This window comes from Poeciliopsis prolifica, unplaced genomic scaffold, assembly GCF_027474105.1.
Source record: "Poeciliopsis prolifica strain line A6 unplaced genomic scaffold, Auburn_PproV2 SCAFFOLD002, whole genome shotgun sequence".
NCBI lineage: Eukaryota > Metazoa > Chordata > Actinopteri > Cyprinodontiformes > Poeciliidae > Poeciliopsis > Poeciliopsis prolifica.
The window spans coordinates 2,333,659-2,353,523 of NW_026562377.1; the positions used below are offsets into that span (position 1 = coordinate 2,333,659).

General features: G+C 36.4%; 1 long non-coding RNA gene across 2 annotated transcripts in view; it reads right to left on the minus strand.

Annotated features, from left to right (window-relative positions):
- The window catches only part of LOC129372393 (uncharacterized), a 122,137-nt gene that overhangs the window by 68,666 nt on the left and 33,606 nt on the right, over positions 1 to 19,865 (minus strand). For both annotated transcript variants that reach the window (XR_008607247.1, XR_008607246.1), the window contains exon 3: positions 81 to 182. This is a non-coding gene — a long non-coding RNA (uncharacterized LOC129372393). The remainder of the gene's footprint in view (positions 1 to 80; positions 183 to 19,865) is intronic.

A 19,865-nucleotide genomic window follows, 5' to 3' on the forward strand; every position in this document is an offset into this window, starting at 1 on the left:
ATACTATACACTTTTAATTTTAGCTTTTACTTATCTGTCCCTTGTTGGTCTTTTGGTTTCATAAATTAATCCATCTTTACCTGCCGATCAGTGGAGAGTCGTGGGCGGGGCTAACGCTCATCTCCAGACGTCATTGGTCGAGAAATCGGGATTGGACCAATCACTTCATCAGGAGGAATTTCCTACAGTTGCATAAAAGGAACAAAAATTTTATTAATTTACAATAAAAATACAAAAACACAGTGGAAATGGAACATTAATTGCATAAAATCTGGTATAAAACCAAAGACTAAGCTAAAGCTTTGCTGAATTAAGAAAAATTAAACTTATTTTGATAGCAATGATTTTTTTAAAAAATGTAATTTTAGAATGAATCTACCGAGATTGATTTGTTTTTCTATGACTTTCTGTTCAATCTATCATGAAACAATAAACATATAAGTATTACCACATTTAGAATCCAACAACACTAGTATTTTGACCCAAAGGGATCAATCTTTTTGTTATTTTGTATTGTAATAAAGAGAAAAACTGAAGTGTGTTAGAATTAAATATGTGACTGCCAGGCTTTTCTCTGGGATTACATTTGTGTTGTCTCCCTCTGCAGTTTGCAGAAATACTTGTCCTTACATGTACAGACACTCATCAGCCGAGTCTGAAACACGTTTGAATTTTTGTCTCACAGAGAAACAAATCTTTTCTGCAGCTAAATTTGGCAAAGAATAGAAGGACAGATATGAAGAGTAATAATTCCCAAACTCATTCACAGCTCAATAGTACCCATTACAAAAAAAATAGATTATTTTCTCTGTCATTGTTGGCCTCACAGATTTTGAAAAGCTTCAGAAAATGACAAAAACAGATCAATTTACAACAAAATGACTTTCGGTTTGTCTTGATAATCATATTTTCTGGATCCCTTGTTGTTTTCTTTGATAATAACTTAGAAAGGAGGATGTGGATTTTCTTTTGCACGTTGGGCTGATTAAATCTTTGTTCAGTGTGTTTGGTGGAAGTAGGCCTTCTGTCAAACTTTATAGAAAATGAGCTGCAACTGGTTTAAAGGTGACCTATTATGCATCTTGGAGAGGTTTGAATAGGTCTATGGTCTACACAAAACATGCTCGTTACATTTTTGCAAAATAATCATTCTGAGAAAAAGATTTTACTCTGCTCAGTCTGCCTATTTTGAGCTTGTTAGAGCCTCTGTCACTTTAAATCCAGATAGGCTGCTGCTGGCCACACCCCTTAACGCAAGCAGATGCACAATTATATAACTGTACATATTTGAAAAGCAGAAGTGAAGCCTCCTGCACAAACAAGCAAGAATGCAGCAAGTGATTTCAAAGGGTGTTTTCATCTGTTAGTCCGATAAGCTCGGTTCAACTGCTGCTGCTGCAGTTTGTTTCCATTGAATTAGCCAAACCAAACTGGCTACAAAACCTGTTCCCCTCCTCGCCTGTGGGGGCACTGCACCAAGAGCCACTTAAGGAAACAACACAAAACCTGACACTGACCGCAACATCCCTCTCCACAAAATGTAAATATAACTAAAGTAGCATCAGATTTTAGTGGCTGTAGGATTTCTCTTTTGGACTAGCATTAGCTTAGCGTATTTGTGTTGGTTGTGTTTACCCAGAATTCCCCCATTGTGGTCCACTTCCTGCTTTTGGAGCGGTCGTTGGTTCACTTGGCGTTCACATATGCATTGAATTAACTTCAAAGGAACTGAGCCCAAGGTTTTCTTTGTTGGTCCACATCAATTTGACGAGACGATCACACCTCCCCAAACAAACCAGACTTTGTAGACAAACAGACTGGAGTTTGATTAAAGCAAAGTAATAAACATGGCTGGTGTGAATGCACACTGACTGGTACGTCAGCAACTTAACACTCGTCTTTTCCAGCAGCCATTGTACAGCACATACAGTAGTCAAACCATCTGACCAAACCTGCTGGACTTCGCTGGAGTTGCTATGTAACTATGGCAGTGCCTGCTGTTTTGTTATGCTCATTTTCTAGACACCAAAAAGCATTAACTTGCTGCCTAAAAACATCTGCATGATTTTTTTGTGTGTTTGTAGAAGTCAAGGAAACCCAAATGGAAGCACAAAAACAGGCAAGAATTTAATTATGCATGAGGAGGAACGGCATACGATCAATAGTGTATGTCTTTCTCTTTCAATTATTGGTTTCCACAATTTTTTATGTCTATTCTGCCTATCACTTATGAATATGGTGGATATGCAGGTTATTTTAATCAAAGCTTTACTTTCTATGTGAATTTTTTACACATGATCATCTTTATTTTGAAGTTAGCAGCAGGTTTTACTTCAGTGAACATTATCAGAGCTGCACCTCAGCTGAAGTCCTCATATGGTTTCTAACTTTTTGCTTCTCTGTAAGAAGCTCTAATTTTCTGGCGACAATTGCAAGAGAAGGTGTCAGTTTTCAAGTTGGGGATATCTTTCATTTTTGAAGGAAACACTAAGGTCTGTGTCTCACACTGCTGCCAAATCCAGTCAGGCTTACTGCACTTTACCTGCCACTGGCCATAATGCAACCACAGCTTAAATTGTGACAGGCTTGGCAAGCCACAAATGGGGATTAGCTGTTTGTCATATGTGGTACATAGAATTGTAGCTGCATGTCTTAGTTAATATAAAATGCAACTCAGCTTTTAATGGTGAAGACATGGATTAAATTAGGAGAAATCTTCAAAGTTATACTTTTTCCTGTATATGTGGGTGTTTAAACATTTGACACCGTGTAATTAGGAGCATTTTTGTATTGCATGTTTCCTAAACATAAGGTTTCTCTCTTGAACTTGAACAAATGTTTAGTTAGTAGATAAAATACTCGTCTTAATCTGCTTCCTTTGTTTTTTGGGTAGAAATCTGGTTTGACATTTTTGGAAATCACAAAACTGTGATTCTCTTCTCAGTTTTCAGATATTTTAACAATAATTTTTATTTCTCCAGTTTTTGTTTTAGGTATATTAAAGGTCAGACCTACTGTACTGCGAAACGAGAACATCAGACACTGTCACATGTAAAATAACACATAACGGTTAGATTTGCCATTTCAATGCAAATTATTTTCCAAAAAGAAAAAGTTATTCCTCCCAAAACTCCTCGGCAACCTGCTGTTGTAAAACAATATTCTGCATTTTTCAATGGATCTGTTATGTTGCTTTTATCATCATTAATTATGGTGGACAAAATGACATTTAGCATCCCTTGCAACTCTCTAACTTCATCCCGGCAGTCTCGTTATTTTCACACCCTTCGTCCCGAATGCAATACACAAAATGGACAAAATCTAAAATGCTCCACATGTTGCCCTCTCTTTGCACATTGTTTTAGTTTCCATTTCTGGAAACAGGAAATGAAATTCCAACTTAAAAAATTTGAGTTCAACATTCATAATTACACTAACAAATGTAGCTTTGAACTATTTCCCTGCATTCTGACCATTTGATTCACATTTAAGGGACCCTGTGCTGCAAAATTCACTTTTTGTGGGTTTTTTAAATTCTATTTGTGTCTCAACTCTGTTTTTTCACACCAAGTTAAACTTTTTTGGTGTCTGAAAAATGAGCCATTCTAAAAATCTCATGATCATTAATTAGGTCACATTCGACATTCACTGCTGTGTTGCCAAGCAGCTTCGGTTGTTACCTAGAAACCTAACACATTTGGTCAGCTGGTTTTACTGCTGTATGTGCCGTGAAATGGCTGCTGGAACAGACAAGTGTTTAATTGTTGTTTTATCATCTAGAAATCACTGACTGCATTATTGGTGGTTGTGCAGAAGGCCCCTCTTCTGCTTATCAAAGATGCACGACTGTATAATTGCACATCTGCTTGAAGACATTTTCACAAATAAAAGAATATGAATTGACTGGGAAATGATCCGTTTTAAAAGTTAAGAACATACTTGTAAAGCATAATTAATACCATCCAAACGGCTGTACTGCTTGGCGAGAAATGAATTTTCTGGGATGTAAATTTGATCATATGTATCCACTGACCCCCATCTCTACAAATGTCCATGAACAGCTTTCACATTTCCTTGCTGTTTGTTTCAGACAATCAAGAGGCATAAAGAAAAGGTCAGGTCATGAACAGAGGAAGAAAAAACAACAATGTCGCTTGTTTGTCACTGTAGATCATTTATCCATCAAGGACACAAAATCTCTACAGATATTCTGGGGAGAAATGGCTTTATTCACTCTCTTCAGGCCTTCTACTCCTTTTCTGAGAAGACGGTGTGTAAACCATTTTGGTTTGAAATGTATGCAGCAATTAATTTCTTGCCTTCATATCCAGGGCTGCTGTCAGCAACAAGCTTACCAGGACGAGGTCTTAAGTACATGAAATCCGCCTGATTCATCCAACTCATCAGACCACCTACAGTTGTTGTGCTGACGCTGTATTTATCAAACCTATGCCATGGTCACACAAAAACAAATTAATCTGCGTGTCTGTGAAATCTTTGATCTTTGGCGGCTCGGTGATGTAGTCACCAACCGCTGACACGCTATCCAGTCAGAAACATGCTTCTGCTAGTCGGCCTGAAAGTTTGTTGATCTCTTACGCCGTTTGCTCCCCAAGGCGTTGGTTTAGTCCTGCTGCAGCGCAGGAGGCCAAAAGTTACAGGAGGGGAAAAAACTGGAAATTGTGTTTTTACTGCTTCCCATCTTTCATAAATTTAGACTACTGCTTCTTTGTGGAAAATGTCACCCTTTTGCAAAATCTAAATAACTGAATAAAAGTCAGTTTTGTGATTTCATTACAAGGTTGAATCAACATTTATTCTTCTTGTTTTGAAGTATTTTATCAATCGACCCCTATCTCAGAATCATTCTCATTGTCAGTTGTATTATTCTGAAGATGCGCTAACTGCAAGCTGGTTTTTGTTTAGTGCTTTAGCATTGGAAACATTTAGTGTTCTTAGCTTGACCTAAATTAACTATCAGATAAATTCTGAAGCACTAATTTAATTGGCTGTTTTATAAACTTTCAGTTGATTAAAGTTTGACATCCATGTTAAAGTTCCAGTTACAGCTCATATAAATGTCAGAGTTTAATTAGAGTTTTTTAAAGCAGATATAATGTGAACTGAAGTTTTCTTTGCTTTAGTGCTTTAGCGTTCGCCTAAATTTATTTACATTATTTACAACTGAAATCAGATATTTACAAATACTTTTTTATTTTCTGCTGTCTGAAGTTAAATCAGACTAACCTTTTCTTGTTTTTGGTAAGCTTTAATTTCCAAAATTATTTCTATTTTCCAAATTCTGAGAAACTTTGTTATTAGAGGGTTGTTTTGTGAGTTTCTTTGTAATTGTGTTTGAAACGTTTCAACAAATTGAAGCAGGAAATTCCTTCATCTTACACCATTTGTATGGATTCTTTAAATATAATGAATATTTATTATTGCTAACAGCTCAAGGACGTTTTGATCTGTGTAAATGAAATATGGCTGGCTTATATTTTATACATTCAAATTATTGAAATGGGGGGATTTTGATCTTCTGGTTCTGGTCTGGTCTCCATTCAGCTTTTATATGCCTCAAAATCTGGAACAAACTTCCAGAAAACTGCAAACCGACCGAAACACAAAGCGTCTTTAAATCTAGACTAAAAACCCAGCTGGTTAGAGCTGCTTTAGAGACATAGTAAATGACACATTGAGCAATTTTTTTTATGTGCATCATTGATTCTAAGAAAATGTAATGTTTGTTACTGGTTTCCACACTGGTGGTGAGGTAATGTGTTTGTTTTCATGAAGTTTGAATTGTTGCTGAAATGTGTTACACAAATAAACTTCACTGAGTTTAGTGTTTTGTTCTTGGAAAAGTGTCAAAACACAAAATTTGTAGTTTTTTAAGTTTACTTTATCCCTTCTGTAGATCAGTACATCATTAACAGTAATAAATGACATTATGTAATAATGAGTTACGTGTTTTGTAGTTTGAATTGTTTTATCTCCATAGTGTGGTGCTGGAAAAGTGTAAAACTACCTTGAAAAGTGCTTGAAAGTGCTTAATTTTTGCAATATGAAGAGTATGAACCCTGGAACATTGAGGTGAGACTAAGAAAAGCAAAAACCAAAGAAATCACTTTCTACAATTTAGCCTAAAACATCCACCAGCTGTTTGTTTTTCTGTGCAATCACGGTCATGCACACACACTCATAGCCGGGTTCGCTCACCTGGGTGGGCCTGTCTGTCTGGCAGCAGTGTGAGGATTAGAACCCAGATTAGGCTGACAAAACACACACAACAACAGGAGGAAGTCGGAGTTGTGCATGCGTGTGAGCGAAAGAGAAACACAGGGAGGAGAGGCAGAATATGTGCACTTTTCATGCACTTTCATTTGCGTGTGCGCCGCTTAGTTTTTGCAGGAACATCCCAGACGAGTTATCCTCATGCTCTCTTCTAAGTCACCCGACCGTTCAAGGTAAATCTTGCATTAATCCTTTCAGTTAACAGTGCGTTCCATTCAAACCTGTCTTTATCGCCGCATGCTAGCGGTGGATGCCATTCGCGTCGACTCATTCAGAATTATATTACTTTGAAACCAGACAGGAAGTGATAATTGTTTTTTTTTTCCACCAGTTTCAGACTTACCTGAACCTGCCCTCAGCCTAATATTAGACGTTAATCCAGGTTCAGCACGCCCAATCCTGACGCACCCTGAGTTTGACATTTCCCTCGGGTTCAGCAGTGACAGCAACGCTTCAGATGGCTTCCTCCAAGTTGCTTAACCACTTTAGATTATTGCTTTTTGAGTCAAAACAGGAAGCTGCAGCTGGCAACAGATCTAAAGGTTGAAATGCGACTAGAAGTCATTCTGAACAGGCAACGTGTGTTAATAGGAGATAATAAACAACAGGATGTAATCAGGAGGCGCATCGTTGTTTGAAGTCAGGAATTGGCCTTTTGGCTGCGATTCATGTTATAGAACAAAAATCTCACCAAGTGACAACTTCCATGACATAAATCATGTCTCACTCTGCAAAAAAACAAAACCATAAGTATTTATGTTCTAGTTTCTGTTGTAAATGTTTTAAAAAGTTTGTGATTCTTGAAGAGAAAAACCAAATCCTTTGTGCTAAAGCCAACATTTGACTTGTTTGTGATAATTTTGTCCTGATTAGAGACAGAATGTCTCCATCTATCTCAAATACCTGAACTAGGGGCTCAAATTTGCATCGTTTTTGAGCTGAAGTCATGAGCCACACACTATTAGTCCAGGGGCCGCAAATGGCCCCTGCGCCACACTTTGGACACCCCTAAACTAGACCAAAAATACTTCAAAAAATAAGATTTTGCTTTTTTGCAGTGCATATTTGATGTTTGCAGGTTGGAAAACAAAATTATTACACACTATAAAGCTTGTCAGTATTGTACCAGCATTTCTAGACGCAAAGAAAACACACAATTTGGATTATTTGCAATAATTTCCTCTGAATTCTCTGTTCTCTCCATGTGAAGATTATTTTTTAAAAAAGGAGACGCGATCATTTTGCTTCCAGCTGTGACAGTGAATGGACGGCCACTGAAAATTACATGACACTCTGTAGTATTTGATACTGGAAACAATCTTTTCTCATATTTATGAAATTCTTCATGGTTTGCTTCACCGTTTAAACTACGTAAATCAACAGTGATCATCTGTCACCAATTATCTGACACATTTCTCTCCAGACTGCTGAAGATTTCACACTTGTGAGAAGATAAGGTTCTTAATGTTTCCTTCTTTTAATTCCAGCTCAACCTGAATGTATTTTTCACTCCTTAATGTTGTTTCTTCTTCTTCACCATGTATTACTGCATAGTTGGCAGCAATTTAGCTGCAAGCTGCAGTTAGACAGGCAGCCAGAATAACACTGTTAGTTTGACTATGGATGCAACTAAGGAATAATTTTTCTGATGATTAATATAGATTTTTTCCTTGAACCACTTCTTAAACCTTTTTCATTCTATCTTAGAAGTACATTAAAAAAATTTAATGAGAAAATAAACATGTATTGCATAAATTGCAATAACTTTTCATTCCTTTAGTAAATCTGAACCAGGTGAAGCTAAAATTACCACTTGAGAGTTTTGGCTGAAACATTTTAACAGATAAACACACACACACGCACACACACACACACACACACACACACACACACACACACACACACGCACACACACACGCGCACACACACACACACACACACACACACGCGCACACACACACACACACACACACACATATATAAATGTATGTATAGAAATAGAGAGAGAGAAAAGTTTGGGCTAAATTACTGCTCTCAATATGTTTTGTTTTTTTAAATCAGCAAACGGCCTACATGAGTTTTTTTTTCTTTCTAATTTTTATTTAATTTTTTCATCGTTTTGTACGATTTTATTCAGATTTCATGACCAAACTGTAACTCTGCTTGCGAAATCTGTTTATATTTTCACAGTGACTTGTGGCTTCTCTACCCACCTCTGCTTGTTTTCCTTTTAGCCGCATTAATAGCTCTGTAAGCTCTGCAATCAGAATTTCCTTTAAGCATCACAATTGATGCTAATCTTATCTTAAGTCTTATGACTTTCTCCACCCTAATAAATGAAATCCCAACAGCTCCATGGTGACTGATTGATGCTTGCGAGCGTGTCTTGATTCGCAGGGTCACGGCGAGGGTCAGCGCTGTCAGTCAAGACGGATGTCGGCGTAAAGCTTCGTCTGTCACTGCAGTCATTGTCAACAAGCCACACTGGACCAGGTTCATTCCAGCAGTCTGGCTTGTATGTGTGTGTGTGTGTGTGGTGTGTGTGTGTGTGTGTGTGTGTGTGTGTGTGTGTGTGTGTGTGTGTGTGTGTGTGTGTGTGTGTGTGTGTGTGTGTGTGGGAACAGCCCGGCGGATGAGGGGTGTGGGAGGGATCTGCCATGTTTACCTTGAACATTTAGTTGCCTTGTAAAGGCCGGTAAACACATTCCTGACTTTCTCCTTCTCCTGGGTGTGTGTTCATGCGCGTTTCTCCAATTACACAAACGAAATGATAAATAAAGATACAAGTGAGTGACTGTAATTGCAGGGTTTACTGTCAACATGGCATAAGCTCCTGGAATTTATTTTTTTTATTTTTTGGGATGGAGGCCTCCAGTCAATCCTATGGTTAACCTTTTAAACTCCAAAACGCTGCAGAATAAAGACATTTTGAGTAATAAACCAGGAATTTATTTAAGTGTGCATTCACTGCAAAACCCTACCAAATATTTTTGGTTTAGTTTTCTGGTCTAAATATCTTAGTACTAAACTAACTTACAGGTCACCATTCAGGAGGAAATTGGGTGTTCTAGGTAAATATTGATGAATTTCTAGTTTCAATGGCAGATTATTTCACTTCCAACAAAACATTTTCCCCATTTTATGAGTGAAATCATCTGCAAATGGACCCAGTACTTCTTTATAACTTAAACATAACTTGAACTAGAAACCGGACATTGTGTTTTTGCAGTGTAAGAGAAAATAATATCCAAAAATAAGAGAAAACTAACTTACAACTTGCATTATGGGTCTGCAAAGTATTCTGGTGCCAAACCGTTCAGCGATTTATAAACTAACAGATATTTTAAAGTTTATTCTCTGGAAGGACTTCAGAACTGTGATGATGAATGACCGAGTTTCTCTAAACGTTTTGGGGACTTTAGTCCTTTAATCCTATAAATGTTCTTCAGGTGATAAAAGGCAGACTTTGTAATTGTATGTTAGACAATTACAATCATCCTTTTCACCCTTTGTTAGAATTAGGCGACAGTGTAGTATGTCAGAAAAAACAAATATTAGAAAGGAGAACAAGGTTTTGCAGCGAGCAAAAGTAAACATCCAATAAAATATAAAATAAAAAAAGTAACAAAAGATTCCCTGTTTTCCACTTTAAAAGCTACCAAGAAAGTCACAATATAAAGAGTTAGGAGTTCTCCAAAATATTCACATATGGTAACTAATTTAGTATTTCAGAATAAGCATTTATTTCCAGTCCGATGCAAAAAATAAACATGGAAACAACGTTGTGAAGGTCTACCCACATAGGAACTCCTGTCCATGCTCACATCCACGTTTGCTTGCTTTTGTGTAAATCCGTCCTTTTCAACTCATTGTTGGTCTGTATTGTCTGGGTGAGTGATAGAAGTGGTTTATGGAAAAGATTCCCAGAAGGCATTTCCATCCGCAGTGACGCCGTTGCAGACAAAACAGGCAGACGCTCAGACTGAAACATCACATTTACTTTACCGCAACACGAATAAGATACATTAGATTCAAAAATTAAACTGTTGATCAGCTTTAAAATCAAACTTTATCATTTTAAGGATTTCACTGTAAAACCACAAAATCTTTGTAAGTATTTTTCGTTCAGAGTCTACAGTTCAAATATCCTGGTTCACCTGGAATGAGACAAAACTAACTGAAAAGTAACTTTTTAACTAAATATGGGTGTTTAATTGAGCATCGAATTGCTTAATATTGATGGAAAAGTTCCAGTGGAAAATTATTTCACTTACAAGTCATTTTTCCCATTTTATAAATAATTAATATTAAATTATTGACTAAAAATAACTTTCTGTATATTTCTGAAAAGTTACTTTTTCATTAGTTTTATCTTACATCCAGTGTACTAAGATGTTTGCACTGGAAACCAGACCAAAAATAGGATTTTCTGTTTTTGGAGTGTATTTTTGAATATTATTCTCCTTTACACTGGAAAAACACAAAGTTGTACCAAGTAAATTTGTCTCCATTTCCATTTGCAATAGATTTGTTTTTCACCTGGGAAAGAAATCTTCTCGTGTTGTAAGTTTCATAATCTGCCAGTTAATATAGATTAACTTATTAATCTATATTAATAAATTGTTGACTGAGAATAAGCTCTGATATCTTGTTTAAAAGTTAAACAAGATATCAGTTTTGTTTAATGTCAGGTGTACTGAGATATTTGCACTGAAAACTAGAGAAATTTACTTTGAACAATTTTATGTTTTTGTAGTGTATAGAAAATAATAATTAAATATACACTGCAAAATTGCCAAATCCAGGTGAAGTTGTATTTTTCAAGTGTTTTCCCAGACATCTGCACTAGAAACTAGACCATAGCTGCTCAGTAAGACTTTGTGTTTTTGCAGTGAACTGATTGGATGTGAAATGCGGCGGCTGCATCTCACAGCTGAGGCTTCAGGCCTGAATGGGAACAAACGCCTAAAAACTGAATGTTGGATTTTATATTGTTGCTGCAGGGTGAACAGGTCAAGGGATGTTTTTCCTTTCATTGCTGCTTTTCAGTGGCTCTCAATCCCATTTCTAGCCATTAATAACCAACATTTTAAAACCTTCAGAGAGAAAATGTTTCGTCACTGTGAGGGAGACCTTGACTTGTTGAATATGTTCCATTGTTTATTGTATCTTCTCCAAAGCATTTGTCTTATGACATCCAAAGTAAAACTTTTTGTGCATAAAAAAAGAAACTTTTAGCACTGCATGCAACAGAATGTCAAGCTTTAAACAACATATTTGAAATAGTTTTCTTTCTCTTCCTGCCTTCTGGGGTGGTCTGCGCTGATCTCTTAACTCTGACATACCAGTCAAAACACCACAGCCTGTGTGTGTAAGCGTGTGTGTCGCCGTGAGTGTATGATTCAGAACCTGAGAAAAGGTTTTAACATGCCACTATTTAGGGTTTCTGCAGCATTAGGAGTGGGAAGGGTAATGAGGAAACAACCACTTTGTTGGGGCAAGAGGATTTCTGCTCTACTATTTGAGCTTAAACCGTCACTTAAAGGAAAGTAAAGATGAGTGACACTTTCTGACCTCATAAAATAAAAACTGAACTGTCTACAAGTAGCGGCACATTTTCTATGAACAGAAATTACATTTTATCCTCAGATTAATCTTTTCCATTTAATTTAAGGACGGCATTTTAAGGGCGAAAAGAAGCATCAGGTAAATTAATGGCATCAATCAAACTTTGGATCTGGTTCAAGTTCCTACACTGTAAAACTGAAAGATCTCACCAACAATTTTTGCTTAGTTTCTAATGGAAACATTTCAGTACACTTCAAATGAGACAAAACTGACTTACAAGTAAAGTTTTGCAAGATTTAAGAGGTCAATAATTACTTAATATTTTTGGAAAAGTGCTAATTCCACTTAAACTATTTCTTGCTGAAAAGTTACTTGCAAGTCAGTTTTGTCTTATTTCAGGTGTACTAAGATATTTGCACTAGAAAATAAACTAATAATTTCCATCAAGCAGAAACATTTTGCCCAAGTCCAACCAGTGAACGTTACCATCCTTAGCTGTAGGATGAGAGTGAAATGATCTTATCGTCTCTCCAGACTGAAGATTTAGACCAAAATAGTTTGCTGATCTGTCAGATTTTTTTTCTTCTTTCCTCCGACAGCATTGTTGAATGTAAAATGGTTTTCAAAGGTTTTTACGACCCCTAGGGCCAAGAAACTCGAACCACCTTGATGATTATCCAAACTAAAAATTCAGTTCTAGTGGGGAAAACCATCAAAGGAAATATCATTGTAATATCAATAATGTATCATAGGAAACCGGATTTGATGTTTTAATCTCTTGCCTGGATCATTTCCAGCACACCTGGCTGGGCTCAAACAAACACACAAACAGGATCAGAAACAAATTGGCAGCGGGGATCGGCAAACATATCGCCTCCGAAGGAAGTGACGGAGCAGAGCTTTACACGACTTTCTGCGGTCGCCGCTTTCTCTCGACTCCTGAATGGAAGAAAGAAAAGGGAGGACCGCAGCGGGAATAAACACACAGAAAATATGGCCGAGGTAGGAACTGGGAGATTTAAACGCAGACAAAAGGCGGACAAAAATCAAAGCTCTCGCTGAAAGACAAAGATAATGAGGCGGAGAATACATGAACGGATAAAAGAGAGAGAGAAGATGTATCCCCCCCCCCGTTTGTTGACTCGGTGTCAGCTGTGACTACTGGGTTAAGAAAACACTCCTGAGATTTGTTTGCTCTGTGAGTAAACTAGCCGCTGCTACGCCCTGAGCCGGCGCTGCGTTCTCACAGACACACACACACAAAAATCGCTCCTGCTGAGAAAAACAACGTTCGGGGGGCAGGTCGGCTCATGAAGCAGTTTGGAGAGCGAGAGGCATTAGGTTGATCCAAGGCGTGGCGCACACTCACTCACCTGGCCAGGTAGGCAGGGCTGCAGCCTTTCAACACATTTTTGTAAAATCCAGCAACGGAAATCTTTTTTTAATCATTTTTCTGCTGGATTTGGTTGCAAATCAAACAAATCAGATAATCGCCCTCAAGAAGCTCGACTGATCACAGCAAAATACCAACAAGAATGAATGTCTTGGAAATGCAGAGTATTACAGCCACTCTAAGAAAATTCTGCAAAAATTACAAGAATAAAGTTGTAATTTTTTGAGAATGAAGTCGTATTAGGAGAAAGTCACCAATGTACAAAACTAACGCAAAGCATCTTTAATAATAAAACATAAATCACAGGACTTGGACGTTTCCACATTATTGACATTTTTAAGGAGGTATATTGTGTATTTTCCTTTTTATAGCCCAATGAAGTAATTATGTTACCTTCATTTTTTAGAAAAAAGCTGTTTATATTCAGTCATTGACTGTATGGTGGGTTTTTTTTAAATGATTTTGTGTTTTCATTATCTAATGAAACAAACTGCTGCTGTTGCTATACAAATAAACCTTGTTGATTGACTGAAATATGATTCAAAATAAATCTGAAATTTAACGCCTTGAAATTGGGTTTCTGTGTCTTTAAAAACTCCAGCTCTTTCTGAAGCTCCGCCTTCAGGAAGTCATCCCAACATGGCTCCAACATGGCTCCTCCGTTAAAACTTTAACACGTTTTTACCAGAGTTTCCCTCAGAAGCAGCTCCAGATCCACAAGGTGTTTGCTAATTGCTGCAGGCTAGTCTGAAGGAGCTGAGTGAGGGAGCCAAAGGGAAATCACAGAAACGTAGAAGCTGCAGCTCTGAGGAGGAGCTGTGCCTCGAAGGCGGAGCTAGGTCCATGGAGACATGATGATTTCTCAAACATGCATGAAAGAATCAAAGCAAAACCCCAGGTTTGTTTTTGATGAGGGAATAACATCATAACATGATAAAAAAAATGTTGATTTTCAGTATCCTGTCCCTTTAATAAGCCAAAATCTGTGCTAAAATGTGATAATCCCTTTGTTTGTTTTGCTAAGTTTCACCTGCATTTATTTTTAAAAATGTATGTTTTAGTGAAATTATTCTAAAAAAACAACAAACAATTGAAAATAAATGTGCGTCTCACCCCTCATATTTGTGTGACGTTCTGAAAAACTTCAACAAAATATGTTAATGAGAAGGCTGGATGATAAGCAGCTGAAGTTAATTTCAGGACATGAATATGTCAGGGATTTCCATTTCATGTTGGTAATTAGATTAGCTAGTTTAACTCGTGCTGAATTTTCTATGTTTGTGGGACTGTTTAATATCCTTTAACCCATTAATAAGCTTCTGCATGTCGTTAATAACATTTGAGAGGCATTAAAACACTGATCTGTTGGTGTCTGCATGCAGCAGGCAGAGCTGTCATCGGTTTAATGCAGAACTTGTCTGTCTGACATTAGCATTGAAGCCTTTTTAAAATGCTCATAATCCCTTCCCATGACATGCAACCTGCCTTTACAAACAAAAATTCAGACACAAACACACGGCTGTTATTACAGCAGAAAGTGTCATTAGGCGACTTTATCAACAGTCTGTGAAGATGTGACTGCACATTACTGACACTCAGAAATAGACGTAACTATTTATAAAAATATTATGTTTTTTTATTGTATTTGTTAATGCTGAGGCTTAAAAAAGTTTTCATACCTCTTGAACTTTTCCGTATATTTCATTGGAATTTAATGTGAAAAACCAGCACAAAATGGAATAGACACGCTGTATGTTACCGTTTACAATGTGCCACAACAAAGGGGAAAGAACAGAAAAACCATCAAAAAACCACGTTTTATTTTTCACACTCTTTGATGGCGACGCTACACTCGCCATCCCGTTGCCATAGCAACGGATCTGAGTGTAGCTTGGCGGATCCTGATCCAACACCAAAAAGCACAAAAAATTTCCCACACAAAGAACAGACAGTTACAGTTCTATGTTTTCAGGCTTGATGTTTATTTAGTGATTATTAATAAGTGATCGCTGTGGTGGGTTAGCTACCACTGCTGTTAGCTAAGCTAACACAGCAGTTGTTGACTAGCCAATTTAAATAAGTGCTCTACTGATGATCTGTGGGTCAGATGTTTTAATTTTCAACTGAACCAAATCACGTAGAATTCCACAGCGCATCTATACGGTAAGATTGTCAAAGTCTAGCTAGCACTTCCCTCTCCCTTACTACTTTTCTTAAAAGTAACGTTTTCCTGACCTCGTTATCTAGTTTTCATAATGTTGACAATTAGCGGAAAAGCACTGCATCCCTTTTTGTTTTAGATATCAGCAGTATATTTAAGATTTAGTACATTATGTTGACAACTTGACAGCTAAAACCAATGCTGGTCTTTGTTAGCAAGCAGCGTTTTACCCTTCTGCAGGAAGATGGAGGAGACCGTGTGCATGTGTGTGACATCACTTTCCATCTCCTCTAAACAATCGTGAAGTATAAAAAAAAATTATAGATAACCCAAAATATTTTTTTTACAGAAAAGAAAACTGGAAAGGTTCAAGGGGTAAGAATACTTTTTCAAGTATATTAAAGTTTTGCTATTCAATCAGTTTAAACAGTAGGCCAAAATAGATTTTTCTGCAACTCAGTGAAACAAAGTATTATTTATCCTATTTTACTACATTAGCCTTGAGCTAATGTGTTGGTGGAACATTAGCACACCTGATATCAGAAGATCATTTGTTTTACAAAAGTTCTTCTTCTGTCACATTAGTTTTCATACATTTATACATATAAAGCAATAAAACAAAAACAGAATTTCAAAGTTTTACTTAATACAGTAAATTTAGTTTCTTAATGCTAACCTGTTCATCCAGCTTCATTAACATTCAAACATTGTGATTTGTTGTGTGCAAAGCATATTTTGGTATTCAGAGCGTCCGCCGTCTCTCTCGCTACTTTAGAAATGAACATATGGAAGGGCGTTGTGAACATGAGAAGAAAAATGGTAGAAGGGGAGTGCCCAGTCTGCTATCTGTCATGCAGAGGGATATATTTATCAGAAAAACATCTCACTCTGGAAGCCGCTATTTGGCTCCCGCCAGGCAATTGCAGCTGTGAGATACATTAGACCTGGTTTGGTTTGTTTTGGTTGTTTGGAGACGCTACAATTATGAGATACAGGGGGGGTTGAGTCTGAATACGGACAGTTTGTTATTTATTTTTTTCATACAGCAGAGGCTACATATCATCTCCTTTGCTTTTGCTTCCTTTTTCCATGTTTTGTTTTCTTCTCCCTCATCGCCAACATTTCTAACGGGGAGCCTGGAGTCTGATGAGCCATTTGCTCCGTTTCTATTACAAATGTAAGCAAATCTTTGTTAATATTCTGCTGATGTTCAAAAAACACTATTTTAAAATAGTAATTTAAACTAAAATCACATGTGAATAGGTCGTTAAAAATCATGGCAGTGACTGATAGTAAACAGTTACATGAGATTATATTCCTAATTCAGTCAATCAGAGGAAATTTTGAGTCTCAGCACAATTTCCCCAAAAGTAGGCGGGGCTTAGATGGGAGCCCCGCCTACTTTTGGGGAAATTGTACTTGGAGGTTTTAAAGAAGAGCTAATAAAAAACATATTTTTAAAATTCAATTACAAGAATAAACTTGTATGAGAATTAAGTCAAAATAATACAAGAATAAAGTTGAATTAAGAGAAAACAGTACGATAATAAAGTCAGTCATAGTATTATGAATATAAAGTTGTAGCATTACAAGAACAAAGTCATAATATTATGACTTTATTCTTGTAGTATTTTGCCTGTATTCTCATACAACTTTACGCTATATTATAACTTTATTCCCTCGATACTGTGACTTTGTTCATTTATTATTTCGTCTTTTTTTGTACGAGTTTATTCTCATAATATACAACATATTGAGAATTCTCATTATAAAGTAATTTATGATGACAATAATTCATTCTCATTTATTTATAAGAATAAATGACTTTATAAAGGATGTTATTCTAATAAAGTCATTTATGAGTCATTTATAATAATACAAAGTATTTTGTTCTAATGTTTTGTAATATCAGAACAAATTTATTTTCATTTTTTATTAGTATGGCTGTACTATTTTTATTAGTATGTCTGTATCATAGATTTAGAAAACTTGTGTTGAGATATTGTTGCTTCTTATACAAATCAATAATTTGATATTTCAAATCTGTATCCAAAACTTGGATTCTCCTGCAGAGCTAAAAATAAAAACACAAAGAAATTTAAAAGACATAGATAATTTTATGTCCATATAAAATCAGATTTTAAATCTTCCTTCCTAAGCATGAAGTCAGTTTCAAACAGAAAAACTGATGTAGGAGGATAACACTGAATGCTCTGAAGTGAAGTCAGGGTGTAGTTTCTCTAATCCTCTCTCACTGCAGAGCAGGCAGATGGATATGACAAATAAAAGGGTGCAACAGGAGTGTCTGCATGTGTGTGTGTCCGTTTCAAAGGCTCTCTTTTAATTCTGCAGCCCAGCAGGACACATTTTCAGACACGCAGTTGCACAGAAATAACCCAGCAGAAGCTAATCTGGAGGAGTGTGAACAGTGGCGTCTCTTCAGGCTGGCAGCGGCTGCAGGCCGCTGCGACTGACATGCTGAGATTCGGCCTTTAATCACCAATATCACTTTGGTTTATCTTTTTTAAAGACAGCGATTTACATCACAGGTTTAAAAGTTCAAACATTCAGGGATTCAGTGACTCATTGCTGCAACAAGGATGATTCAGCAAATCACAAAAGGTCAACAGAGACATTTAAATCCAAATGAGTGCTACTTAGCGAGCTAGCGTTTAGCTGCTATGCACCACAATCTGGAACAAACGTCAGACTGGTTTGTTGAACGCAACAATAAGTTCACTGAGTTCAAATGGCCTCCACAGCCACCAGATCTCAATCCAACACAGAACCTTTGGGATGTGGTGGAACCAACTATCGGTGCAGCTGACAAATGTGTCATAACTGCATGATGCCATCAGGTCTATATGGACCAGACTCTCTGAGGAATGTTTCCAGGATCGATGCCATGAAGAATTAAGGCAGTGTACCTAATATAGTGGCCAGTGGGTGTATCTTCTTATGCGGCCCTTTTGACTCCGAAGAGACGGATAAATGCATATGCTTCTGTATTATTTCATCAGTGAAGTCAAAGCAGTTTTTCTCTGCAAACTGGGAAACAAGATTTACAAATGTTTCAACACTAATGCATAATTATGAGTTAATTGCAAATTATCTGCAAAAATGGCCAAGAATATTAAGTTTAAGTGATTCTAACTACTTCTACTTTGATGCCAAGTTAATCTGTGATTGATGTGGCAACAAAAGTCAACATAAACTTAATTAGCTTTGAAAATATGAAATTGTTAAATGTTTAAATATAAAGAGACTGGGAACATGTATGTTATTTCTCAGAAAAATGTCTGTCTGCACAGTAAAGTCAATATTTCCCATTAAAACAAAAGAACATAGTGAATTCCCCAGTTTACTCCTATACACATGCGCACACACACAGACACAGGAGAGCAGACACAAACACAGGCTTAGGCAGATGTAGGCACAGGCAAACACACACAGAGCAGCTGTTTAAACTCTGTAGAGAATCCACTGCGCTGAATGACGGCCTTGATGCAAACATGGACAAAAACAAACAAGCATCAACAAAAAGACAAGACTGACGTTAAAAGTATTAGAAATTACAAAAAACTCATTTGTTTCTGCATTACAGCAGTAATCAAGCTTGTTGATTCTGTAAAATAAAAACAGAAAATGGACATTTCTGAAATTTTGAATGCAAACTGATAATTTGGTTTTTATTTTAAAGGTAGAAGTGATTAAAAAAGTAGATGCTGCTGCAGGTGAGAAACATGCAAGAACATGAACACAACCCAAATAAATAAATACATACTGCTAAATGTATTTTAAAGGTTATTTCCTACATAAAAAAACATCTCAATCAATTAAAAATAATTACATTTCTAATTTAATATGCTTGATTTATCTTTGTAGACATAAATTAATGAGATGACGGAATAATTATTGACCAGATAAAGAAAAGTTGCCCTTTGGCCTGTCAAAATAAATTAAACTGGATGATAAATTGTTCCAGTGGTTATTGCGAAAAACAACAATATTTTTATTTTGAGAGCATTTTCAAGTAATTTAGTGGTAATGATATAATAATTCAAGAACATTCTCAGATATCAAGAAACTTTAAGTTCTAGTTAAAATTTAACACTGGAACTGGAAAACATTTAAATATCCAAAAGAAACAAACAACTAATTAAATTAATCATGAAGTTTGTAAACAGAATGATCCTGTTTGTGACCAAAACGCCAAACTGAAGACTTTTATCATCCAGTTTTGATAGAAAAGAGAAAATTAATAAATTATGCAAATGGAAATTATTGAGTTTGTTTTAATTTATTGTATAATTTATTGATTTATTGCTTTTTGGAACAGGCCAAGGCACAGAAAACTGCATCAAAAGTCCAGAAAAAGTGTCAACTTTGCATGATTGGATAACTAATGACACCTTTAATGGACTTATAATTCAAGTTTAGTTGAACATT